This window comes from Chlorocebus sabaeus, chromosome 17, assembly GCF_047675955.1.
Source record: "Chlorocebus sabaeus isolate Y175 chromosome 17, mChlSab1.0.hap1, whole genome shotgun sequence".
Taxonomy (NCBI): domain Eukaryota; kingdom Metazoa; phylum Chordata; class Mammalia; order Primates; family Cercopithecidae; genus Chlorocebus; species Chlorocebus sabaeus.
In genome coordinates this window covers 70,157,158-70,184,529 of record NC_132920.1, presented here as the reverse complement: position 1 = coordinate 70,184,529, position 27,372 = coordinate 70,157,158, and the positions used below count along the sequence as shown (strand labels likewise).

At 38.5% G+C, this 27,372-nt stretch overlaps 2 protein-coding genes across 16 annotated transcripts in view; one reads left to right on the top strand and one right to left on the bottom strand.

Moving 5' to 3' along the window:
* The window catches only part of FAM135A (family with sequence similarity 135 member A), a 132,014-nt gene extending 127,249 nt beyond the window's left edge, over positions 1-4,765 (bottom strand). For 4 of the 9 annotated variants that reach the window (XM_037987132.2, XM_037987129.2, XM_008013592.3 and 1 more), the window contains exons 1-2: positions 4,480-4,764; positions 2,807-2,892 (exon numbers count right to left, since the gene is read on the bottom strand). The gene's annotated coding sequence lies outside the window, so the exon portion shown is untranslated. Of the gene's footprint in view, positions 1-2,806; positions 2,893-4,479 lie in introns of all 9 variants that reach the window. The other 5 variants (XM_037987125.2, XM_008013588.3, XM_037987126.2 and 2 more) reach the window with 2 other exon arrangements.
* Positions 4,766-4,913: 148 nt separating this feature from the next.
* Positions 4,914-27,372, top strand: part of COL9A1 (collagen type IX alpha 1 chain) — a 192,225-nt gene continuing 169,766 nt past the window's right edge. For 4 of the 7 annotated variants that reach the window (XM_008013581.3, XM_073006125.1, XM_073006128.1 and 1 more), the window contains exons 1-2: positions 4,914-5,022; positions 5,119-5,258. The gene's annotated coding sequence lies outside the window, so the exon portion shown is untranslated. The other 3 variants (XM_073006127.1, XM_073006130.1, XM_073006129.1) reach the window with 3 other exon arrangements.

Genomic DNA, 27,372 nt, shown 5'->3' with positions numbered 1-27,372 from the left:
CACTCATCAAAATAAACTCATAAGGGCCAGACATATGCCATCTTGCATGAATTATAGAAATACTTAAGAAAAAAGTAGAACACTAACTTTTTCTCTTTGGTGGAGAGGGTGAGAAAGGACATCTTTCAAAGGAAAGAAAATGAGGATAGCTTTTTAGAACGTAAGATAAACAATGTTTTAAAAAGTTGTATGTTTCCCTGTTGACACCAAATAGAGTAAACCTGAGGCTGTTCTAAAACTCTGGGATTCTCAATTCCAAAAGATAAAAGAGATGGTAAAGGGTATATAGGCTTCCACAGTCTTATATTTTTTATTGCCAATAAGGCCTGACCTTGCTGCTCAGACATTTATAGATAGCAGTATTTCCAATGTAAGCCCATGACTTGCTGGCAATCTGAAGACATCAAAGAGCAAGTGTCATAGTTAACACTGCTCTAAAACCCATCATGAATTAAACAGCTGCATCCTATACGCAACCTCAAGGGCATTTCAATAAAGGAATACTTATTCTAGTTCAGGTTAAATTAAGACTTGTAGCAAAAGAACATTTCATAACACTTAACAGAAATGTCCCAGACTACAGCCAGGCGTAGTAGTTCATGCCTGTAATCCCAGCACTTTGGGTGGCTGAGGTGGGCGAATTACTTGAGGCCAGGAGTTTGAGACCAGCCTGGCCAACATGGCAAAACCCCATCTCTACTAAAAATACAAAAATTAGCCAGGTGTGGTGCCCTGGGCATGTAATCCCAGCTACTTGGGAGGTTGAGGCACATGAATTGCTTGAACCCGGGAGGCAGAGGCTGCATTAAGCTGAGATCCCGCCACTGTACTCCAGCCTGGGCAATACAGTGGGACTCTGTCCCCCCCCAAAAAAACCCAAAAAAACCAAAAAAAACCACTCCCAGGCTATTATCAATATATTCACAACACAATTTAGAAATATGTTCTATATTCTGGGTGATCTCATAGAGACCTAATGCCATAAAAGGAAATATGCTATATTTTTCTCAGAATGGTTTCTTGGTTGAGAGATGGTTCATCAAATTTTTTTCATCAAAATAAGAACTACCTGAAGGGTTAGTTACTCAAGTAGGAGATGTCTCTTAATGGTATAATATGCCTGATACTTTTACATTCTCTTAAGAAAAAAGAAGCTAATATTTATTTTAAATTTAGCACATCATCAATAACCACGTATGTTCCTGTTACCAACTGCCAATCTTTAAAAATAAACTGTAAACCTACTGTGGAGTTGTTTCACTTTATTCCTTCTGAAAAACCTAGACCTGCCTAATCACTTATGCTTTGTAACTTTTCTGAAAAACTACTGAGTCCATTAAGAATGCTTTCTTCCACATCACCATTCTGCTTCTTATTCCTCTTTCTTTCTTTTAATTAAGACAGGGTCTCGCTCTGTTGCCCAGGCTGGTCTTGAACTCCTGGCCTCAAGAGATCCTCCTGCCTCAGCCTCCCAAAGTGCTAGAATTACAGGCATGAGCCATACCCCACCTTATTCCCAGTCATCTCTAAACCTTCTTCCTGACAAACAACTCATGAAAAAAACACTTCAAATATATATGCCCTCATCTCCATCCATTTATTTAAATGCACACATGTACATATAAAAAACTCAATGTTAAGCAGTTTTTCCTCAATACCTAAAATCAAAGCAAAGGCAATCCTTGGCTTTTCTATCCCCTAAACAGCCCCCACAACAAGATTTTAATGTAAACAAAATAAAGATTTTATTTAATGTAAACAAAATAAAAATATTAAACAGAAAATTAAGGATGTAACTAAAGATATAGGTGTAACTCTTATATTTCCTTCCAGTGTCAACTCGTGGCAAACAAAAGAAATATGTGTTTTACATACTAAATGCTGCAGTGTCTGTTTCACTGTGTATGAACATTACTTAATGTTCATACATTAGTTAATGCACTAATTAGAAAACTCTAGTACATTAGAACTGCTGCTTGTCAAGGAAGCTTGCACTTCCTTCAAAGCCAGGTCATTTTATTTAGTACATCTATCTAGTATATTAGAAAAGTCTAATAGAATGCTAGTCCACAGTTCACTAGCATTCTACTAGACTTTTCACAGAAGTCTGAAATTTAAAAAAGAAATCTGTTCGATTTGGGATTTAAGCAGTCAATTACACTCTTACTACATAGTCTAGAATTAAAGAGATAAAAACTAAGTATTTATATAGCAAATTTTTATCTGTGGTGGCCCTAAGCATGTTTAAGTGATTAGGGCTTGCTTTGCTATTGAGAGATTACTGGGAGGCCACCTTTATTATCCATACTTTACAGTCGGACACACTGAGATACACAGGTAAAGTGGGTTCCACAAACTAATGTCATGAGTCATCGTAAGAGCTCGTATCTTCTGACTAGAAATTCTAGTCTTCTGTCTGCTGTCCACCACAAATCCTTATTTGATTTCTAAGAGCACAGGAACCTACTCACTAAAAATACCAGCAAGAATTTGTAGGCATTTACTTTTTTTAAATGAATGTTTACCTAAAAATAAAAAGACCTGGCTTTGAAGGAAGTGCAAGCTTCCTTGAGAAGCCGCAGTCATCTTTATTTGCATTTGAAAACTCATTTTTAAAAAATCTTAAAAGCTGATGAGTGCATCATCTCTTACCATACACAACAATTGCTAGTTCTTCTCAAAGAAGTTGGTTTGATGACACGAGAGCCTCCTAGTTTTACTTTAAATCACTTTGAATAAGGAACTACATTTTTTTTTGCCTTGGTATTTCCCTTCTTAAAACAGAAACAGAAAACTTAATTCCTACCTGACACAGACAACGTAAGGAAGAATTTGTTTGTGGACTGCTTTGAGATTCCAGAACGAAATACATAATCCAGTTGATCTTCAAACCTACAATAAAGACAAACTTCACTGAACATAATTGCTTCAGCAGTTGCCTTCAAAATAAGACACTATACCATTATTTATGTAAAGAGAAGTTGTATTTAAGCAAAATCTTGATCACAGTGCAATGGAAGAAAAAAACTACAAAACCGTTTAGAAAGTTCTTTTGCTCAATTAAACAATTTAATACTTCTCACGTATGTCTCCCATAAGCACACTAATTCTAAAGGTAGTAGAAATTGTATGCATTTATTAGAGAACAGAGACTCTCAGGAAAACTATGCAGTCAATTGCAATAGCAAATGTATAAAACAAATTAATAATACATTTTATAAAATAAATTCTGTTAAATTTCATCTAAGATTAGTTCTTGGACAGCTACACCTAATGGAGGACAAGAAAATTTCCAAATTTTAAGTGTATGTTTGCAGGTCAACCTTTAACAAGTCTTAACCCGTTATAGTTTCATGAAGTCTGTACTCAAGTTGCTTTTCCAGGCATGTCAGGTAAACATAATTCTTAAAAATTAAAGCTTTAATCAATAAGTGTAACCGATTTATTGTCACTCTTTCGATGATACTTCCACCAACCGGTAAAGAAAGAAGAAATGTTATTAAACTGGAAGATGAACTAGAAACATTGAGTGGATACCTAGCTTAAGCAGAAAGCAGCAAGGACTAGAAGGGTATGACACAAAGAAGTCTTCAGAGATTTAATAAGTAAAACATAGAATGAAGTTAAGAGGCTTGACTTATACAAATGAGGGCCGGAGGGTGGAAGAGTTTTGGAGGGGAAAAAATTAAGATTAGAGACTCACTGGGTCCACGATGGAAAAGGACGGGAGGATAGTGGCCATTAGGCAGAAAGCGATGAAGCAGGGTACCAAAGGAAAGCGAAGGGAGTGAGGGTTTCCGAAGGTAAGATGGGGCATGGAATGAACTCCAGTGCAAAGCGATGCTAAAGCAAAACACAATCGGCAACTAACAAAAAGGGAACCAGGAGGAAGTAACCAAAGGAGGTGGATGAGAGGAAAATAAAACCAAGGAAGAAATTATGGAGGTAACAAGAGTGAGAAACCTGGTCGGCGAGGGTAAGGAGCTCCGGACAGGGGAGTCAGCCTAGGGATGGAAACACAGAGATACGCGGCTTCCCAAGGAGGGACCACCAAGGCAAAAAGGCACGTGGGAGGCGCGGGATGAAAAAGCAGAACCACGAAAGCGGGTAAAGGAGGGACAGAGCGACGAAGATGGAGTAGGGGTGAAGGGCAGGCGAAGGCAGGGACACGCCAGGCGCGAGGTTCAGGAAGAACGGGTCGAGGGACGAGTGCAGGGGCAGGGGCGGCCGCGGGCACCGGGAGAGCAGCGCGCCGCGGCCCCTCGCCTCCCGCAGAGCGCTCCGCACCGCCGTCCCCGCCGACCTTCAGCGGGGCCGGGGCCAGGCTCCGACCGCCAGCAGCCGGGTGAGGGGCCGTGGCGGGCGAGCGGCCGACGAGGAGGAGGCCGCTTCCTTCCTAGCCCCTGGGAAAGAGGGACGGAGGGAGGGATCATGGGTGTCGGGAGTCGGGGGAGCCAGAGGAGACAGTAAGGGGGTTACCTCTCGCCTGGGTCGGCCTCTTCCCCCGCCTGTCGGACGGAGGAGCTCGTTGTCCAGCTGGAAGAAGACGGCCCTACCCGGGTCAGCACCATCCCGCCCCGGGCCCCCTCACATCGCCATCACAGCAACCGCAAACACCGCAACCGCGGAGCCGGTTCGTCACCGCGGCTCGGCTACCGGCCCAGCGCGGCCAGCGAGCATGCGCAGTCGCCCCAGTCCCGAGGGAGTCCGGGCCAGCCGGCTATACCTGCGATCAACAGGTCCCCGGCCGCACGGCCCCGCCCCCGGCCTCTCTCACCTCCTCCTCCCGCCTCTTCCCTCCCCTCTCTGAGGCTAGGCCCCGCCCCTTCAAGCTCCGTGCCCCGCCCTTCAGGAGCTTCAGTTGCCCCTCCAGCTCCAGCGCCTACTGAGATTTCGAGAGATTTGTCCGCCCTACCAGGATCCTGTTCCCAAGTTCCCGCGAGAACGGGAGAGTTGCGTCAATAAAAAGCGCGCGTCCAAGAAAAGGGGCTTGCCTGTGCGTTTAAGGGATGGAACCTGGAGGTGAAGGAGGAGTGGAGAGCAAAAAGAGGGCAAAAAGAGGGAGTTCCAGAACTTTAGCCTTTTTTCTCACAATGTTGTTTCTCCCTTTCTTTCTAGCTCCTCGGTGCAGTCCCGGGTAGAGAGCCCGGTTCCTGCGCTAGTCGATTTGTGCGGTAGGAAAGGAGGCTGCAGAGAATCTGCGCTGGGGCGGGACAACTGCCTTTCGGGACCCGGTCCTTGCATCTTGGGAGATATGGGTGCTGATCTGGTTATTTCTCGGTTTATGACGCCAAAAAGGGCGGGAGGGGGCTGATGAAGTGAAGCCTTTCGCTGTTACGTTCCATTAACAGAAACCCATGAAGGATCATTGATTTATTTCAGTCTTCCCTGTTTCTGAACCTTATGTGGCAAAAACTTTTGTGGTGCATAAAGTTTAGTATGTTGCTAGCTGAGTTAATGAAAGGAAAATTTCGGCTGCGACTCGTGTGTTAAAAATGAATCTAGGATGGATAGTTGTGTTGGTTGATCAATAATGAATGGACGTAATGCTCCTGAACTGTGCACTTAAAATGGTTAAAATGGTAAATTTTCTGTTATGTATATTTTACCACAGTAAGAATTAGAAGGGAAAAGCTTTGTGCATTCATTTGAAAGTAATGGTGATGTCTTGTAACCTAGGCCATTTGGGGGACAGGTTTTGAATATATAATTTAACCTTTGTTTTTCATCTTTGTACTAGTTTTTTTTTTTTTCTTTTGTGAGTCAGAGTGTTGCTCTGTCGCCCAGGCTGGTGTTCAGTAGTGTGATCTCGGCTCACCGCAACCTCCGCCTCCGGAGTTCAAGCAGTTCTGTCTCAGCCTCCCGAGTAGCTGGGACTACAGGCACATGCCACCACACCCGACTACTTTTTGTATTGTTAGTACAGACGGGGTCTCACCATATTGGTCAGGCTGGTTTCGAACTCCTGACCTTAGGTGATCCACCCGCCGCTGCCTTCCAAGTGCTGGGATTACAGGCCTAAGCCACTATGCCCGGCTTGTACCAGTTTTTACATGATTGGGTGTCCCATTATCCTGTGAACCAATCTATTTGCATTTGTATGAATGGCCTGCTTTCCTGAATTCTAATTTGTCCCTTCTTTTATAGCCCTGTACCATTTTACTGTCCTTGCTAAACAGGCTTTTGTTGCTTGTTTTGTGACTTGAACTTTAGCCTCAAAATTGGAAAGGCTTTTTCTGTTTTTTTAGTTCCAGCCATGTCTTAGGAGAATATAGTAAACAACCAATTATTTGCATTTCCACCTCCGTGCACTCCATGTGGCCCACACTGTGTGTGCTGAGATTCTTTCCCTGTTCCGAGTTCTTTTTATTCAAATCACATTGTTAACTCATCTGCTATGTGCCAGGCAGTGTGCTAATCTTGGAAGATACCAACATGAATGAAAAAGAACTTGGGTGGAGTGTTTGCATTATTACCCTATGATGTAATGTGTATAGTGCAGAGATAAAGGCACAGGGAGCTATTGGAGCTCAGAAGAAGCATTAATCCAACTTTGGGAAGACGTCATGAGTCAGGAAAAACTTCCAGGAGAAAATGATTCCAGAAAGTTGAAGTGGGATGTCTTGTGGCGGTTGGGAGGAGTAAAGGGAAAAGGATTGCTTAAACAAAAGCTGTACAGTAAGAAACTGGTCTTTGTGCTGAACTAAAACTAAGACTTCTATGCCACTGTTTGCGGATGTGAGGCTGGAGAAGTTGACAAGGATCATGGTGTGCCTTCGAAAAAAAGTCAACTCAATTCAACCATTATATATATATTTTTATTGTTTATTAGATGTTTGCCAAATACTGTGCTAGTTACTGAGGGATATAATGAAGGTTAACGGTTAGTCTAAAAATCTCAGAGTTTGCAGTCTAGTAGGGGTAGACAGACATGCAAAAACAAAAACAAAAAAAACAAGTTCTCCTACATAGTTAAAATTGGGGTAGGTACAGGGTTGTCTGGGAACCCAGAAGAGGAGCACTTAACTAACCTAGAGATTTAGCAAGACTTCCTTGTAATTATCTATTGATAGACGAATATAAAGTAATCTCTTAAAGAAATACGAAAATTCACCTGGGACTGCTTTGGCTCACCCCTGTAATCCCGGCACTTTGGGAAGCCGAGGCAGGCAGATCACTTGAGGTCAGATGTTCGAGACTAGCCTAGGTTTAGCAGAGAAACCCCATCTCTACTAAAAATAAAAAAATTACCAGGCGTGGTGGCAGGCACCTGTATTCCCAGCTACTCCAGAGGCTGAGGCATGGAAATCGCTGGAACCTGGGAGGCGGAGGTTGCAGTGAGCCGAGATGGCACCACTGCATTCCAGCCTGGGCTACAGAGTGAGACTCCTCAAAAATAAAAAACAGCAACAACAACAAAAACCATAAGAAATAAGAAAATTTATGCCATCTACTGAGGTACAGACTACTAGAGGATTTAGCACACTGATCTAATTGTCAGATTACCTGGTTCTAATTCTAGAGTCTTCTTTATACTGTGTTATCTTGAGAGTGTCTTACTTTCTCTAGGTCTGTTTTCTCTCACATATGAGAAGATAATCACATTATATACAATTTGAATTCCTTTAGAAATTTGTGTAGAAATTTCCTGATTCTAAATTTACTTCCCGTATTTATCATCCCGGGTTTCTTGTCACCCATTATGCTGCTAATAAACAGTTTTGTGTCACATTTAATATACATTAACATTTTATGTTATATGTGTCATTTTCAATCTATGTTGTGCTCAAGGAATATAAGATTTCGAATCCTTTCTATCTTGTAATTGGTTTACATAATTTAATTTTGGCATGAAGTGTTTTTGAATGTTTGCTAAAGCCTTCTAACTGTGGAGTATTCTCTTAATCCAAAGATCAGGTTATCTCTCCCTTTCTCAGTTGCACAACATTGATTCAGCTAAAGATTGAGACAGTAGAAGAAATGAATATTGTAAATTTGAAAATGGCCTTATGAAGTCCGGGCGTGGTGGCTCATGCCTGTAATCCCAGCACTTTGGGAGGCCAAGGCAGGAGATCACGAGGTCAGGAGTTTGAGACTAGCTTGGCCAACATAGTGAAACCCTGGCTCTACCAAAAATACAAAAATTAGCCAGGCGTGGTGGTGGGTGTCTGTAATCCCAGCTACTCGGGAGGCTGAGGCAGGAGAATCACTTGAATCCCGGAGGCAGAGGTTTCAGTGAGCCGAGATTACACCATTGCACTCCAGGCTGGGCGGCAGAGCAAGACTCCATCTCAAAAAAAAAAAAAAAAAAAGAACATAGCCCATAGCCTCATGAAGGATGTCTCATATTTGTCAGATGCTAAACATTAATTTACTAAAAAAAAAAAAAAATCTGTATTTTTCCTTACTGGGCTTTATGATTTTTAAAATATTCCTGTTGTAAGTATGGTCATTATTTGAAAATTAAAAATGAGATATAGTCAAAGTTATTCCACAACTTTTTTCAACAATGTGATTATTTTTGGCATTTCATACAGGGAATTCTGAATTCTTTTTTGTAAGAATTAGAGTAATAAATAAAGTGTGATAAGTAATAATAAAAGTATTAAACCTCCTTCTGGGGCATTCACTCTTGTCTCCAGGCAGAGTATAGATTTTATCATTTACAGATACTTGGGTGAATGCCCACAGTACTCAAAGATAAGTTTTTTAGGAGGTTATATTACTTTAACAAGAAATATAAAACAGCAGAACAAAGTTTCTTTTTTTTTTTTTTTTTTTTTTTTTTGAGACGGAGTCTTGCTCTGTTGCCCGGGCTGGAGTGCAGTGACCGGATCTCGGCTCACTGCAAGCTCCGCCTCCCGGGTTCACGCCATTCTCCTGCCTCAGCCTCCCGAGTAGCTGGGACTACAGGCGCCCGCCACCTCGCCCGGCTAGTTTTTTGTATTTTTTAGTAGAGACGGGGTTTCACCGTGTTAGCCAGGATGGTCTCGATCTCCTGACCTCGTGATCCGCCCGTCTCGGCCTCCCAAAGTGCTGGGATTACAGGCTTGAGCCACCGCGCCCGGCCCAAAGTTTCATTATAGGACTTCCTTTATGGGTTAGTAACAGCTACAAACCAGAAGGACAAATGTATTACTTCATAACAATGTTGTAATATTATTTCATGATGTTTTGTTTGTTTTTGTTTTAAGACAGAGTCTCATTCTATGTAATACATATACTCCATATCAGACTGTAATAATACAGAAAAAAAAACCCTGATGCTTCCTGGTCTATTAAAGTTCAAAGTAGTTTTTGTTATATTTTGTTAAAAAGGGACAAATAGTGACTTCTTGGTTGCAATTCAGGTTGCCTAGGGTTCCCAAAGACAGCATGTCTGCTTGGATCATTGGAGTCAGTCTGTCAGACAGACACATTCCTCCTACCACCATCCCGCTGAATCATTCCTGTGAAGTGTAATTAACTAGTATCAAGTGACGGCAGTGAAATAATTTCTGAATTATTCTCTTCTTTGTATGCCTGAAGCTTACTGTGGTTTTTTTTTTAACATAATATTTATACTAATTATCATTTGCTCTTTGACAGCAAACACATTAGGGCAACTATCTCAGTCTTCCTATGACTCATACATTTACATCTTGAGACTTGATCTTTAAAACAATTCCAGCCCCATATCTTCTGCTTCGTATCAGACTGTATCACTTTTCCTGTTATCCTGCTATACCTTCTTATTCAGCATATCCCAAACTCATCCTGCCTTCCTTCATGCACAGATCTAGCTTTCTGCCAAACTTCTGGTTTCTGTCAATACCCCTTCCCCTCCCATTTACTAAGCCTAGAACCTCACTGCCATATATATATTTTTTTCTTTTCTTTTGTTCTATTTTCACTTCTTTATCTTTTAAAATCTTTTTCATATATACATATTATATATGCATATTATATATTATATATACATATATATTATATACATAGATATATTTTTTATATATATATATATTTTGAGACAGGATCTCTTATCACCCAAGCTAGAGTGCAGTGGCATGATGATCTCGGCTCACTGCAACCTCTGCCTCCCAGGTTCAAGCGATCCTCCCATCTCAGCCTCCCAAGTAGCTGTGACTACAGGCTCTCACCACCATGCCTGACTAATTTTTGTATTTTTAGTAGAGATAGTTTCGCAGTGTTGCCCAGGCTGGTCCTGAACTCCTGAGCTCAGATGATCCATCTGTGTTAGCCTCCTAAAGTGCTGGGATTACAGGCGTGAGCCACTGCGCCCAGCATATATATATATGTATGCATATACATATATATATATACATATACATATACACACACGTATTTTAATTTCAACTTTTATTTTAGATATAGAAGGTATATGTGCAGATTTGTTACAGGGATATATTGCACCCAGGTAGTGAGCATCGTACCCAACAAGTAGTTTTTCAACCCATACTCCACTGCCTCCCTTCCTCTTGTAGTCCACAGTGTCTACTGTTCCCATGTTTATGTCTAACACAGCTATATTTGATGCTTCCCTTTTTTTTAGTTTCCTGTCCATTCCATTTCCATGTCTTGTCTGACCTTTCAAAATATTTTCTCTCTTTCACAATGCTTCTGTAGTCCAAGGAAAAGTCAAACTTGAACAAAAAGAGGAACATCTCTTCTGGTGAGACTGGAGAAAAGGATTTAAGGTACAATGTGAATGGAAATTAATATAATCTGTAGATTTTTAAATCTACATTTTACAGCAAAAACAAAAGTTGAGTAAAACTTTAAGCATTGCATAAACCACTATAATATCTTTTAGTTTTCTGATACTAGTAATAGTAGATAACATATTGAACCTTTATCATCTGCTGAGTGCTAGTCCTGATACTTAACATACATTATTTCTGCTCCTTATAACAAAATTTCAACAAAGTAGGCATTATGCATTTCTCTTTGTAGTTTTATGTATGTTTACTTCATGTATTTTGGCACCCTTTTATTAAGTGCATATTTGTTTAGGATAGTTAGGTCCTTTCAATGAATTTATATGAATAATTCACCATTATGAAATGGCCTTCATTTTCCTTAGTGAAATTTTTTGCTCTGAAATCTGCTTAGTATTATATTAATATAGTCATTTCAACTTCATTTTGATTTATGTTACTATGATATATAATTTCCTATCTTTTTACTTTTAACCTACTTTTGTCTTTATATTTAAAGTGGATTTCTTGGAGGTCTCAATCTCTGGCTTGTAATTGATATGTTTATATCATTTGTATTTAATGTATTTATGGATATGTTTTGGTTTAAATGTATCATCTTGTTGCTTGTTTTCTGTTTGTACTATCTTCTTTGTCCCTCTTTTATTCTTTTTTAAAACTTATTTTGCATTAATATTTTTTAATGATTCAATTTTGTCTCCTTTGTTGGCTTATTAGCAATTGCTCTTTTTATGGTATTTCGGAGGTTATTTTAAGATTTATCATATATAGTTTTTGCTTATCATGATCCAATGTCAAGTGTATTACATACTTTACGTGTATTTTAAAAACCTTACAACACTATACTTCCATTTTCCATTCCCATGATTTGTGCTGTTGTCATACATTTTATTTCTACATGTGTTATAAACCTTACAATGCATTGTTTTTGCTTTAAATGATCAATTATTTTTAAAAGACATTTAAATATATCAGACATTCTTTTGTATTTTCCCACATAATTATCATTTCCAGTGCTCTTTATGTTTTAGTGTTGACTTAGATTTTCATCTGGTATTGTTTCGTTCTTGACCTTTAACACTTCTTAGAATGTAGGTGTGCTAGTGATGTAAACTTTCTGCTTCTGTATGTCTTAAAATGTCATTACTTACCTTTATTTTTGAAAGATATCTTCATAGGGCGTAGAATTCTAGAGTGACTTTTTTCCCCCAATATTTTAAAGATGATGCTCCACTGTGTTCTTGCTTGCATTGTTTCCAACAAAAAATCTGCTGTTATCTTTATTTTCATTCCTAGTTGTGTAATGTGGCTTTTCTTCTCCCTTCTGCCTGCTTTTAAAATCTTTTCTTCATTTAAAAAAGCATTTTGACCATAAAATGCCGCAGTATAATTTTCTTCACTTTTTTTATGCTTCAGGTTTGTTGGTTCATGGATCTATGGGTTTAGACTTTTCACCAACTTTTGGAATATTTTTGGCCATTATATTTTCAAATATTTTTCATTTCCTTTGGGAACTATAATTGTGTATATATTAGACAGCTTATAGTAGTCCTATAACTTACTCAAGCTCTGTTCTTTTTTCTTTAGTGTTTTGTTTTCTCTGTGTTTCATTTTGGATAATTTCTATTGCTATGTCTTTAAGTTCACTTTTCTTCTACGTGCCTACTCTGCTATTAATCATATTCAATGTATTTTCCATTTCAGACATTGTAGATTTACCCTCTAGAACAGGAGGTAGCAAAATATGACCCATGGACAATTATCCCTTGGCCCTTTTTTTGTATAGTCCATGAGCTAGGAATGATTTTACATTTTAAAAAGTTTTCATAAGAAAGAATACCTTAAGTGGCCTGCAAAGCCTGAGATATTTACTTTCTGACTCTTTAAAAATAACATTTGCTGACCTTAACTCTAGAATTTTATATCTTTTTTGTATTACCCATATTTCTATTTTACATGTTGAATGTTTCCTCTAGTTTCTTGAATATATAATATAATTATGACTGTTAATGTCCTTATATATGAATCCTTATCTTGTCAGCTGTATCATTTCTGGGTCAATGTCAATGGATTGGGTTTTTTTCCCCTTATGATCGGTTATATTTTCCCCTTTCTTTGAATTCCAAATAATTTCTGATTCAGTGGTCAACATTATAAATTTTGCCTTGCTGTTTTTTGACATTTTTGTATTCCTATAAATATTCTTAGACTTGTCATGGGGTGCAGTTGAGTCACTTGGAAACAGTTTGAATCTTTCAGATCTTGCTTTTATGCTTTGGTACATGGGACAAGAGCAACATTTAGTCTAGGGTAGATTTTTCCCTAATATGAGGCACAACTCTGTGAGTATTCCATGATGTCTTGTGAATTATGACATTTTCCACTCCCTTTGGTAGGAAGAGGCATTATATCCAACCCTGTATGAACACCTGGAATTGTTTGCAATAATTCTTTTTACGTGTTTCCCCCTGCTTCAGATAGAATTTTTACATAAAGGCACTTTTCGATACCCAGCTGAAGATTCACGGGAGATCTGCAGATCTTTGGAATTCTCTATGTAGCTGTTGCCACTCCTCTACTCCACCGTGCAAACACTACCTACCATGGCCTCCTCTGACTTCCAGCTTTTTCTCAACTCAAGGAGATTACCAGGCTTTGTCTGGGTTCCCCTCCCTGATCCACAACATGGATACTTTCTCCATGCTGTGGAGCAGTTATAGAACTCCTCTTATTTTCTTTCTCAGGCATTATTGTCTTTCCTTGCCTGATAGACTTTTTCTAGAAAAATACATATATACGTACATTATACATGTATGTATCAAGATACATTTTCATTTGATTTTTTTAAAGGCCCATCACAATTTAGCACCTGCCTACCTTTCCATCTTAACCTTTGCCTTAGCTGAACCGATCATATTTCAGTCTTGGCACTGTGGCTCACTTTCTTACCCCTGCCTAAGATTCCTTCTACTTTCTTATGCACAGTGCTACAGGACTTAGATAACACAGATTTCCAGTCTCTTAGAATCAGAATAGGGGTATCTTCCAATTTCTTAAGAGAATTTTTACTTTAGGCAGGGTGTGGTGCCTCATGTCTGTAATCCTAGCACTTTGAGAGGCCGAGGCCGGAGGATTGCCTGAGCCCAGGAGTTTGAGACCAGCCTGGGCAACACGGCGAAACCCCATCTCTACTAAAAATGCAAAAAGTTAGCCAGACGTGGTGATGCACATCTGTAGTCCCAACTATTCAGGAGGCTGAGGCACGAGAATCGCTTGAACCCAGGAGATGGAGGTTGAAGTGAGCCAAGATCGTGCCACTTCACTCCAGCCTAGGCGACAGAGTGAGACTCTGTCTCCAAAAAAAATAAAAAGAAAAAAAAGAATTTTTATTTTGGATTGTCCTTACCGTAGTATTAGAGTGGCAAAGTAGAAGGGATTAAAGATTAAAATATGTTTTTCAGAAGCTCTCCTTTCTCTCAAAGATATTTTTATAAATTAGAGAAGATTTGGGCTGGACTATATCTAAATGCAGAAAATAATTGCTGTTTCATATTGTTTGGGGAGGTTTATTCTACCCGTCAATGTGGTAAAATGAAAAGACTGTTAATAATTTGAATAATTTGGGGAATTGGATTCAAACTCTAGTGCTGTCACTGAACTGTATGAATCTAGGCAAGACATACTAATCACCTGAGTCCTCAGTTTCTTCTGTGTTGTGAAAAAGATGCTAATGTCATAGGCTCCATCATCTGTGATTCTCCTGTTTAAGATAACCTTGTCAGTTCTAATTAGTTTATTGCTTTCATTTCTTTCAATATGCCTTTGATATTTTCTCAGGATATTTCATTAAGCAGGAGAGGATGAGTAAATTAGATTTTGGGCCCAGTTTGGTCTGCTTAATTCTTTACAAGCCGTCAGTCTAGAAGCTGAATATTTTGTCTATAGTGCTGGTGTTTTTGAGATAGTCACAAACACTTCACGTATACTCTCCTGGCTAAGAAGGTATTAATCTTAAATTGAGTGTTTCTGGGATATATATTATATAAAAGTTTCTTTGAGGCAGAGAACATCTTTTACTCTTCTTTCTGTCTGCCAGAGTGCTTTGCACAAAGCAGGCTCCAATTAAATATACTTTATACTTTCATGTACCTTATCTCATTTATGAAACAATTTATTAAGAATGCATGTTAAGATAATGCTTAATTTAAAATTCTGAGCCTTTAGGAAAAAAATCCAGATATAACCCACTTAACCTTTTTCATCCTTAAAGAGTTAATTTATTATTTTTGGTCTTGCTAGACACAGTAAAATAAAGATAAATAAAATAAAGTAAAATAAAGGGTAATAGAATTATGTCCTTTCTGAAATCAGTTTAATGAATCCTTTAAACAAATTAATAGTTTGCCTTTCTTACATGTAGGCAGAGAGCATAAAATTTAATGTTAGATGAGTTTTAGATTATAATGAAGATACTATTATTTGCTCACCTTTCCCTTTATCTCCACAAGACAAATAACAAACAGATCTTTAACATACCTGGACTGGTGTGTTCTGGTGTGCCTGATATGAACAGTCATCTCTCTAAAACTATTTTTATTTTACTGATAATAATAAGTCATAATGTCAGCCTTTCTTACTTGGTTTAGTTTACTCTAAATGTCTTCTGCTACCAGTTTATGCCCTTCCAAGCCATCCTCTACACTGCTGAGTGATTTTTATAAAATGCAAATTTTATTATGTTATCATGCTTATGATTAAAATTCTTTGGTGGCTATCTAGGGTCAAGTGCACATGTCTTAGCAAAGCTTATAAAGGCTTATAAAGTCTGCATCTGGGATGGGAGTAGCATTGGCAGAGGGAAATAAAGGGTTCTGGAGCAAATGGAACCAGGAGGAGAGTATGAATAGGACAACTTGAGGAAGCTTTTCCAGAGATGAGGACTACAATTGCTTTCCAGCGGGCATCAAGGTTGATATTCAGATAAGAGTATTTCCAAAGTACCAAAACAATGAGACAGATTAAAAATGAAAAAGAGTTATATGTAAGAAGTAGAACTCCCCTTTTATGTAGTGTATATTTGTGTGTGTGTGTGTGTGTGTGTGTAAGGACAGCTTGGTGGCTTAAAGGAATTAGAGGTGGACAAGAATGAACCTTCACAATCTGTCACCTGCTAACATCTCCAACCCCCTTACTCCCTAAAGTCCAGTCTTCTGAATGCGTTATGCCTTTCTCTGCTTCTCCTCGAAACCTTCACAAATGCTATCTTCTCTTCTAAGACTCAGGTTCTTTCTTCCTGAAACTTTTCTTGGATCTGTCCTCCACTTGGCCATGGCCTGGTTAATTGCTTTCTTTCTGTGTTGTCATAACATTCCATTCACATCTCCCTTATCACACTCATATACTCACTATATTCCGTCCCCCAAAACTAGATATGAGTTTCTCAAGATCATGCTCTGTCTCTTGTTCATGTTTTAATCCCAAATACTCATCACAGTTGTGGCAGATAAAAATCAATATTTTACTACTGAATGAAAGAGTTTACAAGTTCCTAATCAGTTAATTAATGAATTAATTACTCTTGTGGCTCAAACCAAAGTTTGTTACTCTCTCACCTTTCTTCGTTCTGATCCTGTCTTTCACCTCTTGACTCCCCTTTTTTGGTCTCTTGCAGACCAGTGTCTTCATGCTGTTTCAGTTCTCCATAGTCCTACATTCCACCATCCTACTTTCTTTCCCTGCCTATACAAACCCCAGCTCCAAGAGTGGAGATTCAGTTCTAACAGTGAGATTTGGGAAGTTGAAACCACGGTGTGAATGATGCTTAACCACTTCCCAAGATATTTGCATTTCTGTTCAAAATTAATTTTACTGTAAAAATAATACATGCTTATTTTGGGCAATGTAAATAAATATTTAACAATTATTTACTTGTAGATACTGAGAGCATACAGCAGTGGAATGGTGGGGAGGCAAAAATCTGCTATCATGGAGTTTAAGTTCTAATGGAAGGTGACACCAAACAAAGGAGATGGTTCTATAGTAAATTAAAAGGTAGTAACTGCTGCATTCCTCTCTTCTCTCTCTCTTTCTCTCTCTCTCTCTCTCTCTGTGTGTGTGTGTGCGCGCGCGCGTGCGCGCACTCGCAGGGGAGGGAAATGGGCAGATATGTATCATTTTAATGGATAATATTGCTGAACTATAAGGCTACATTTTAATCAGAGAAAGAACTCTACGTCATTAGCACTTGGAGATCCTGTATTTTGAACTGGACATAGGGACTGGCTGGGATTTTGAATTGTCTCTTTTGAGAAAGAAGTTAGCTCTGTGTAGGAAGAAGAATAAAAAAAGACTATTTGATAACCAGTAGAATAAGTTCAGCAGAGACTGGCTAACTGTTCACCAAACCCAGTTTTTCATCTGGTACACAGAGAGACTACATTTCTCAGCCTTCTTTGCGGTTAGAAGCAACAATATGTGAAGTTCTAATTAGTGGGATGTTAGTGGAAGTAATGAGTGCCACTTCCTGACCTAATCTGTATTAAAAATGTCCCATGTATGTTCTCCTTTTGTTCCCTGTTTGCTGGTTAGATGCTAATTCTCAGGGCAGCCTGAGAAATTGTGTATTGAAGATGGTAGAGGCTCCATTATCCTGAGTATCTTGATCTTGTAGACAGTACCTCACACATTGCACTCTGAAATCATGCTCTCCTCACCTCCTTGACACTGCCACTAGTTGAACAACAGAGGAATAAGAAATCAACATATTTTACTAAACCACAGAATTTATAAATTACAGCAGCTAGCGTTTCCTTGACTAATCAATAAATAATATTCTTTATTATGTTTGGGAGATATCCATCTACTACTAGTATATTGTGGGTGTTTTAAAAATGAGGAATTGGCATTAAATTTATTAGGTACCTTTTGATATCTATTTTTATTTTCTCCTTTCATGTATAAATGCCATGTGGTTATGTCTAGTGTTCTAGATTAAACTATCCTTCAATTTCATGAGAGTAAAATTTCCTTGGTGGGAACAGATTTTTCTTTTAATATGTATTTTGTTTGTTTGTTTTTTGTTTTGAGACAGGGTCTTGCTCTGTCACCCAGGCTGGAGTGCAATAGCGCGATCTCGGCTAATTGCATCCTGGGCTCAAACTGATCCTCCTGCCTCAGCCTCCCAAGTAGCAGGGACTACAGGCATGTGCCACCATGCCTGGCTAATTTTTGTGTTTTTTGTAGAGATGGGGTTTCACCCTATTGCCTGGGTTGGTCTTGAACTTCTGGACTCAAAGGTCTGCCTGCCTTGGCCTCCCAATGTGCCGGGATTATAGACATGAGCCACCACTCCCAGCCTGAATATATTTTTGAATTTGATTTGGCAGATTGTATTTAACATTTCTTCATCTATAGCTATAAATGCTATTTTGTTTAATTTCCTTTCCTTTCTTTTTACTACTTTCTCTTCTTCCTCAAGTAGTTTCCCTTGTTTTTTTTGTTTTGTTTTGTTTTGTTTTGCGTTTGTCAACTGTTGGTATCAGATTTGTAAACCTGATCAAATCAGTTTGGAAGTTTTTTCTTTTTAGTTATGTCACATGGTATTTTAGAAGAATTCGTTAACAGTTAAAAACCATCTTGCTCTATAGTCCTTTTATATTTTCCCAGAAAAAGATTATGTGTTCAGATAGGCTTCTACCTAGCATATATTCTTCTTATTATTTCTGGTTTTCCCTATGAGCTCAGGTACAAAGTTGGAAAATAAGGTTCCCTAGGGTATAATCAAGGTAAGGATAATGGCCAGAAGTTCTGCATTGGTAATGGTCCATGTTTTGTTTTTTGGTTTTTTTTTTTTTTTTTTTTTTTTTTTTGGAGACGGAGTCTCGCTCTGTTGCCCAGGCTGGAGTGCAGTGGCCGGATCTCAGCTCACTGCAAGCTCCGCCTCTTGGGTTCACGCCATTCTCCTGTTTCAGCCTCCCGAGTAGCTGGGACTACAGGCGCCTGCCACCTCGCCCGGCTAGTTTTTTGTATTTTTTAGTAGAGATGGGGTTTCACTGTGTTAGCCAGGATGGTCTCGATCTCCTGACCTCGTGATCCGCCCGTCTCAGCCTCCCAAAGTGCTGGGATTACAGGCTTGAGCCACAGTGCCCGGCCCCATGTTTTTATAAATATATTTCTATGTAAAATATTCTAAACATGTGAAAAGATAAGAATAATGAACACTTGAGCCACTACAACCCATCTTTGTCAAATGTGAACACTGTCTTTTTTTTTTTTTAACTGTATAACTTTCAGTAGGATCTGCTTTTGGAACTGAATCTTGATGATGCCTATGTTATGAATTTTAGCTATGTTTTAATACAGTTATTTCTCATTGTCTTGGAATGATTACTTTGAAAGTTTAATCGTGTGATTTTTTTTTAAAAAAGGTAAAATTTAGTATCAAAACAAGTTATTGTATGTATTATAAATATGTATTATACATATAAAACACAGACTAATTGTAAGGCTACATGCTAGTCACATTAGTTTTCTTTTAATTCCTTACTATATGGGCAATACAACATACTTGCCATTAGTTCTGGCTCTTCAAAAATAACAAAACCTAATTTAATAGTCTGGTGCTTAAAAACAAATGCAATGAACTCATCTAAATTTTGGCTCAGCTGTGCGATTCTGGGAAAGTTACTGTCCTAAATTTCTTTATTTGTTGATATGATTTGGCTGTGTCTGCACCCAAATCTCATCTTGAATAGTAACTCCCACTATTTCCACATTTCATGGGAGGGACCCAGTGGGAGGTAAATGAATCATGGGGATGGGTCTTTCCCATGCTGTTCTCATGATAGTGAATAAGTTTCACGAGATCTGATGGTTTTAAAAACAGGTGTTTCCCTGCACAAGCTCTCTCTCTCTCTCCCCTTTTTTTTTTTTTTTTTTTTTTTTTTTTTTCGAGATGATGTCTCACTCTGTCACCCAGGCGGGAGTGCAATGGTGTGATCTTGGCTCACTGCAACCTCTGCCTCCCAGATTCAAGCAATTCTCCTACCTCAGCCTCCTGAGTAGCTGGGATTACAGGAGCCTGTCACCACGCCTGGCTAATTTTTGTATTTTTAGTAGAGACAGGGTTTCACCATGTTGGTCAGGCTGGTCTCAAACTACTGACCTCGTGATCCACCTGCCTCAGCCTCCCAAAGTGCTGGGATTACAGGTGTGAGCCACTGTTCCTGGCCAGCTCTTTCTTTTTGCCTGCTGCCATCCATGTAAGATGTGACTTGCTCCTCCTTGCCTTCTGCCATGATGGAACTGTAAGTCCACTAACCCCTTTTTCATGTATAAATTACCCCCTCTTGGGTATGTCTTTATCAGCAGCATGAAAACGGACTAATACATCAGTAAAATGGTGAAATAACAGCAACATTATGGAGTTGTTGTGAGCAAAAACATGTAAGGTGCTTGGTTTAGCACCTATTACATAGTAGTAATTTAATACAAATTTATTTCTTTTAGAATTTTTTTTTCCTAAAGAAGGTTAAATTTTCTTTGTCTTGACATTTAGAAAATTAACTCTGTTCATGTTGTTTTATGAATTAGTAGTATCCTCACCTTCCAACTAGATAAGAACCTATTATTTTTGCTCCTGTGAAAAAACAGAGGTGCCTAACTTGCTGTGTCTCCTCACATCTTCCCCCTTCTTCCTCCCCTCCAAGTTCTTTGGATCAACTGGAGAGAGGGGTGTCATAGAAATTTTATCACTTGGCATTGTCATACCACAGTCTACTATAAGGAAAACATACCAGTGAACCAGTGAGTCTGGTCTTTCCTCTTAGTGGAGAGAAGGGCATGTGGTCACAATTTCTCTACCAGATGGAAGAGGAGTGGCTCAGTTTTCAGTTTTGTTTAATCACTGTAGACTTTCACTTTAGATTTCCCACTTTCTCAATCCCAAAGTAGGATGCTGCTCTGTGCTTGATGGTAACAGCTCACAGACTCATCAGAATTGAAATGAAAAAATATTTATTGATCTTTTATAACAAGGCAATATTGCTTAAAGGAAAACAAACATAAAATATTCCATTGACAATGCATTTTTTCATCTGTTTGGCACAATGCTTTTGTCATAATGGAGATGTGATAACAAACTTTCCAGGACATTCAGTTTTCGGCGGCAGCACTTAGGACAGATGACTGGCTGCTGCAATGTGAGTACAAGAATGCCTGACTCACCAAATGATTTCCTAGAATAGTTAGCTGGGTGGAGACTCACCAAGTTAATAACTAAACCCAACCCTCAAGTCTGTTGGCAAAGGACATATTTGAGCTTAATGACTCTGTATACACCCAGAAAGATAAAGGAGGCTTTGAGATCCTGCTTGGTAGACTGGGAAGATGAAAATGACTCATTAGGTACCTGGAACACTGAATGGCCTGCACTGGAAATATTTTGAAAGGTGAGTTGAAGTACTAAACCAGTCTTTCAGAGGCTAGGCCAGATCAAGCCTGAGGCAGATGATGATTCAATAAATGTCTTTTAAAAGAGAGAAAATGTTGTGCAACAGAAACGCAGGGCAGAACAACTAATCTCTGCATTATGAACAGGTGAGTCAAAAGCTGTGCTGGCTTAGAAAATGAAAAACTAGTTAAATACCTCCACAACTTTCAAACATTTTCTACTTAACTATAACGTTAAATGACCTAAGGTATATGAAGCATCTATCCCAGTGTCTGGCTGCCATATGGTGTCACTCAATGTATTTTTCTTCCTTTCAACTCTGATCTTGGCTTTTTTTGATTTGTTTGTTTAAGAGAAAAAAGTACTTTAAGATGATATCGCTGTCTAGTTTCATGTAAGTCCATATTTTGAAGATATTAGTGTCTGAAGTCTAGCACTCTGTTGGTTTTACTATTAACAATAAACATGACAAGAAATTTCGTCATCTGTATCAAACATCTGTCATGTGGTTCAGAAATTATTTTGGGGCAACATTTTGGAATGAGGACTGTTAGCTCACTTTGGTATACTCATGACTTTGTTGAAACAGTACACATAGCAAAAATATAAATTTTAAAAGTATCACTGGTAACTCCACATAGTTTCATTTTTAAATGCTAAACTATGAGTATTGATATTTTAAGTTTGGATCCAATTTTTCTGGTTCTTTCCCTGAGAAAATAAATGATGCTTTGAAATATTAGTGAATTAGAGCAACTTTTCAACTTTTCCATAATAAATTATTCCTCAGGCTAGAAAAAAAAGTGATTCCACAAATACCATTCAAAGTCATTTCATTCTGAATCAGGATAACAAACACTCTCATACATAAAATCAAATATATAAGAAATGAACAATCTAAAATCTATGGATGCCTCTTTTTCAGCTCTATCTAGTCTCCTATTGCATGTTTTCTTAAAAGTGTATATTCAATCATTCTATATATTTAGAACTTCATTAAACTTTGAGATAACCTCAAAATATATTTTGTCATCAACATTGAATCACGTATCTCTCACTTAGTGAGGTTGTTACTGAATCAAGGTTTTTCTTTTCTAGAATATGTTAATATCACTATCTTCTAGGACAAAATATCAGTAAAAAAATTCATGAGGATTTAGTTGACTGAGCATATGTGGAATTTTTAAGGTTGGATTTTAACTCTTTCGAGAACTCACCTTCCTATTTTGTACCCTTTCTTCCTCTCTGCTGCAACAAACACTGTTTGGGGCAAGTTTAACCTCAATAGATACAATTTTGTTGTTGGGCCAGTCCGTCTACTGACAGGATGTAACTTGTAAGAAGGAGAGGCACTGGTATGTGAGAAAGATTGCAGCTGGCAACTGAGACAGGTCTGTCGCTTCCTTTCCCTTTGCTTTGCTACCAAGTCTATGCGTGCCTCAGAAGTAGGCCATGTAACTCAGGAGTGTCAGGAGCTGTGACTGATTCCAGGCTCTTTGTAAGGAAGAGGAGAAAAAGGAGAATGCAGAATAATTGAAGGGGAGGTGGTGATCCCCAAAGGAGGAGCAAAGAAAGAATGGTCTGAAGACTTCAAATGCTTGGCAACCTTATTTTTTTTACCTAGGGCCAGCATTTGTATGAATACGGGTGCCTGTGTGAATTTGTATACAGGAAGGAACTAGCATTGTGAAATAACCCCAAACACAACTGGTCAGTCTGCCTCCCTTTGAAAAACAACAATAAAGAAAAAAACTACTTTGAATAATCTTATAATAGGAAATAACACAGTGGAAACTGGAGAATTTTGATGTGGAAAAATCTAAGCATCTGGAACAATAGAGGCTAAGTAATTAAAATACTGTGCATATATAATTAAAGTTGAAAAATAAAGGGAATTTTAGGCACCCAGTTTAGTTTACTAGGCAGCAAGTAAGGTAATGAAATTTGCTTTTAACAGTTTATTTATAAAATGCTCCTTACTATTCTTACATTAACATATTTTTTATATTGACAACTGACTCCTTGGAAAGAGTGAAAATAATAATACTATCTATTAGGGAGCTTTACTAATAATCCTATAATGCTTTGTGAGTAATGATTAAGATATTTAATAAACTGTAACTTTGAAGTGATCATTGATGAGATTGCTTATTTATACTCAAAACAATGAAACAAACTACTTAAAGTTGAATAAAAATGCATTTATCTCCATGAACTACTTGCAATAATTAATTCTAAAATGACTATTAAGCTAGTAGTACATTGTATGAGAAGTTTAAGCCATATTCAGGTCGGGGGTAAAAAATATTTTAGACTTTTGTACTAAGTATGAAAACTCAGGTATTAGCCCGATGTTTCTTTTACTAAGCCTTGTACTTTATATAGCTTGTTCTGTATTCAGTTATGTAATCTTAGAGTAGCTGAAAGGATATTAAAACAATACCTTTCAATTTATATATAATTGAAGTTGAAAATAAAGGGAATTTTAGGCACCCAGTTTAGTTTACTAGGCAGCAAGTCAGGTACTGAAAGCAGTAGTCACCCATTGGCTAGGTTTTCAAATATATCACAGATGTTTAGTACTCTCATCTTCAAGTGTAATTGTAAACCTTATTCTCTTTGAATTGCAGCTTCCTTCAGATCATAGTAGTAAAGAATTGACAAAGGATTGATTGCATACATTGCAGAAAAATACATATTGGTAATTTTAAAAATCTATTAATAAAGATGAATGGGTTATTGCAGAATTAAAAAGGCATATGTATCATATTTTACTTTAGAGTAAGTTTCTCCTACTATATGAAGTAGAGATGTCATGTATGTGACTAGTTATTAGCCATCAGATTATTGTGATAAATACATACCTACATGTAACCTAGATCATTACAGGAATAAGTTACTGAAGTAATAATACACCACAGAAACAATACCATGAAGATAAATGCTAAGGAATGAAGTTCTTTCCCTGTGAATTCTAACTAATTCATTATTTCCAGTCTATCTCATTTCAAGACCTGTATTTCCCTTTTAGACACAGGACACCTGGGTTGTCTGATCATAAACTCTTTCTCCAGTGGCCTTTGGCCTTTTAAGTAGATCTGTTTTGTTTTGACAAAGAATGTCTAAGAAAGGAGGAAGTGAGGAGGAGGGACTTGAAGATGTGCTACTGCTGGAATCAAATTTTTATTTTCTAGTTTTGCTTGGTGGGAAGCCTACTTGTCATTTGTACTACTCTTCCACAGTGTGTTCGAGCAACTTAAAGTTCAGTGGCAACTCCTCATAGACTTATTGTTCAGAGTTTGTTTATTGTGAAGAATTTGCTTTTGACAGTTTGTTTATAAAATGCTCCTTACTATTCTTACATTAATTCTTTACATCACTTTATTCTTCATTTTCACTTCCTTTGTTTGCCTCAGTTTGATTCGTTATCCTTCAATCGTTCAGATATCCTTCATTATTCAAATCGCTGCTTTACTGACCCATTCTCTAAACATATTTTTTATATTGACAACTGACTCCTTGGAAAGAGTGAAAATAATAATACTGTCTATTAGGGAGCTTTACTAATAATCCTATAATGCTTTGTGAGTAATGATTAAGATATTTAATAAACTGTATCTTTGAAGTGATCATTGATGAGATTGCTTATTTATACTCAATGAAACAAACTACTTAAAGTTGAATAAAAATGTACTTATCTCCATGAACTACTTGCAATAATTAATTCTAAAATGTCTATTAGGCTAGTAGTACATTGTATGAGAAGTTTAAGCCATAAGTATGAAAACTCAGGTATTAGCCTGATGTTTCTTTTACTAAGCCTTGTACTTTATATAGCTTGTTCTATATTCAGTTATGTAATCTTAGAGTAGCTGAAAGGATATTAAAACAATATCTTTCAATTTTGCTTTTCTTTTCCAGTAGCTAGCTTCCATGTTAATCAGCATGTTCAAGCTTCCTTCTCATTAGTTTTTAAGAATTCTAGGAAATACTTTCCATGGCATGTTGTGAGAGATTTTATTATAGGATTAAAATCCGTTCAGCAAACAATAGGCACACATGAGGCAGGGTCCAGGTATTCTGTCTTATAAGGCAACACTGCACTTTAGGTAACGCTAGAAATGGAACTACTTTTAATTATTTTCTACTTTCTGTTTACGGCAAAAGTAGCCATGTCAAACATTTTTCATGCCATATCTTACCTCAGATTCTCTACCTTGTTTCAGGACAGTAGAAAAGCTGCTGGAAAAAAATGCAAAACCAATTTTTTAACTTGAGTTCATATTTTTCATTCAATGTCTGCTGGGCCCTCAATGAAACTTTTTTTTTCTTTTTTTTTTTTTTGAGAGGGGTCATCCTTCTATCATTAACTACTCCTAATCTTCACTGCTACACAGAGTTTCCATATTTAACAACAGATGGCTTTGCTTTTACTTTATAGATGAGGCCAAAGCACCAGGTAGGTGAAAGGTTCTTGTATGGGTTGGAACCCCTAGAGCGCGCCGACAGACAACAAGAGGCGGTGTGGAGCAACATGCTGTTTTAATGAGCGCCTGGGTGCAGGCGGGCTGAGGCCTAAAATGGCATCAGCACCAAATGAGGACGGGGCAGAAGTTTTATAGTCTCCTGTAAACAGGAAGTGTCTCAGTCTGATGTAACTGCTACGTGGTACCTGGACGGCCTCTCTCTGGGTCTTCACAGGGTACATGTCTTCCGGCTCTCTTCCTGCTTCTGCTATCTTGCTGATGCACACTGCTAGCGCACGTGGCTTTGTGCCTGAGGACTGGGCCTGAGGAGGGAGGAGTTATTCATTCCCTTAAGCTTTCAGGCCTTGGGGAGAATCTTTCCGTAGGAGCTTTTTCAGCTTTACCAGCTACAGTCTACACACTTACCTGCTTCCACACACACCCTTACGGTTTTCTTTCTCAGTGGAAAAAACGTGCTTCTCTTGGTAAAGTCCAACCTATTCATCTGTGCTCCTGAACACAGCCTCTCCAATGTACTTGTTATACATACATACATATATATATATATATACACACACACACACACACCCCGCCCCCCGCCACCACAGAGTCTTCCCAAGCTGGTCTTGAACTCCTGAGCTCAAGTGATCCACCCACCTTGGCCTCCCAAAGTGTTGAGATTACAGGCACTAGCCACTGTGCCCAGCCTGTCCTTGTGCCTTTGATTCATCATTTATCCTCTCCTCCTTTATTTTTCCATTCGTCATTTGTCACAGGCCTTAGTCTTCTGCCAGCTGATAACTGGGAATGTTCCACAGGTTCAGTTCTCACCCTTTTTCTTCTTTCATTGTGTACGTCACAAAGGAGATCTTATCCACATTCATGGCTTCTGCACTCACATTAAAGCCATGTACACCTGTCTTCAGTCCTAGGTGAGCTCTAGGTGCCCACAGGACCTCTCTACCTATCTTCTCAAAGATAAGTCAATCTTAACATGTTCAAAATGAATCCATTATAATTGATGTATTAGTCCATTCTCATGCTGCTAATAAAGACATACCCAAGACTGGATAATTTATAACGGAAAGAGGTTTAATTGACCCACAGTTCAGCATGGCTGGGAGGTCTCAGGAAACTTACAATCATGGCAGAAGGGGAAGCAAACACATCCTTTTTCACATGGTGGCAGCAAGAAGTGGTGCAGAGTGATGGTGGAGAGCCCCTTATGAAACCACTAGATCTCCTGAGAACTAATTCACTATCACGAGAATAGGATGGGGGAAACCATTCCCATGATTCAATTTTTCCCACGTGGTCCCCTCTCAGTACACACGGGAATTATGGGAACTACAGTTCAAGATGAGATTTGGATGGGGACTATATTGAAAGAGAATTTAAAAAAAAAATCATTTCTTCTGTATTCCCCTTGTTCTGTGTTCTCTCTATAGGGCATAGCATTATGATTTTCACATCCTGAAACCTAGGAATCATCTCGTGTCTTCCCTGTCTCTTTCTTTTTTTTTTTTTTTTTTTTTTTTTTTTGAGGCGGAGTCTTGCTCTGTCGCCCAGGCTGGAGTGCAGTGGCACTATCTCGGCTCACTGCAAGCTCCGCCTCCTGGGTTCACACCATTCTCCTGCCTCAGCCTCCCGAGTAGCTGGGACTACAGGCGCCTGCCACCACGCCCGGCTAATTTTTTTGTATTTTTAGTAGAGATGGGGTTTCACCGTGTTAACCAGG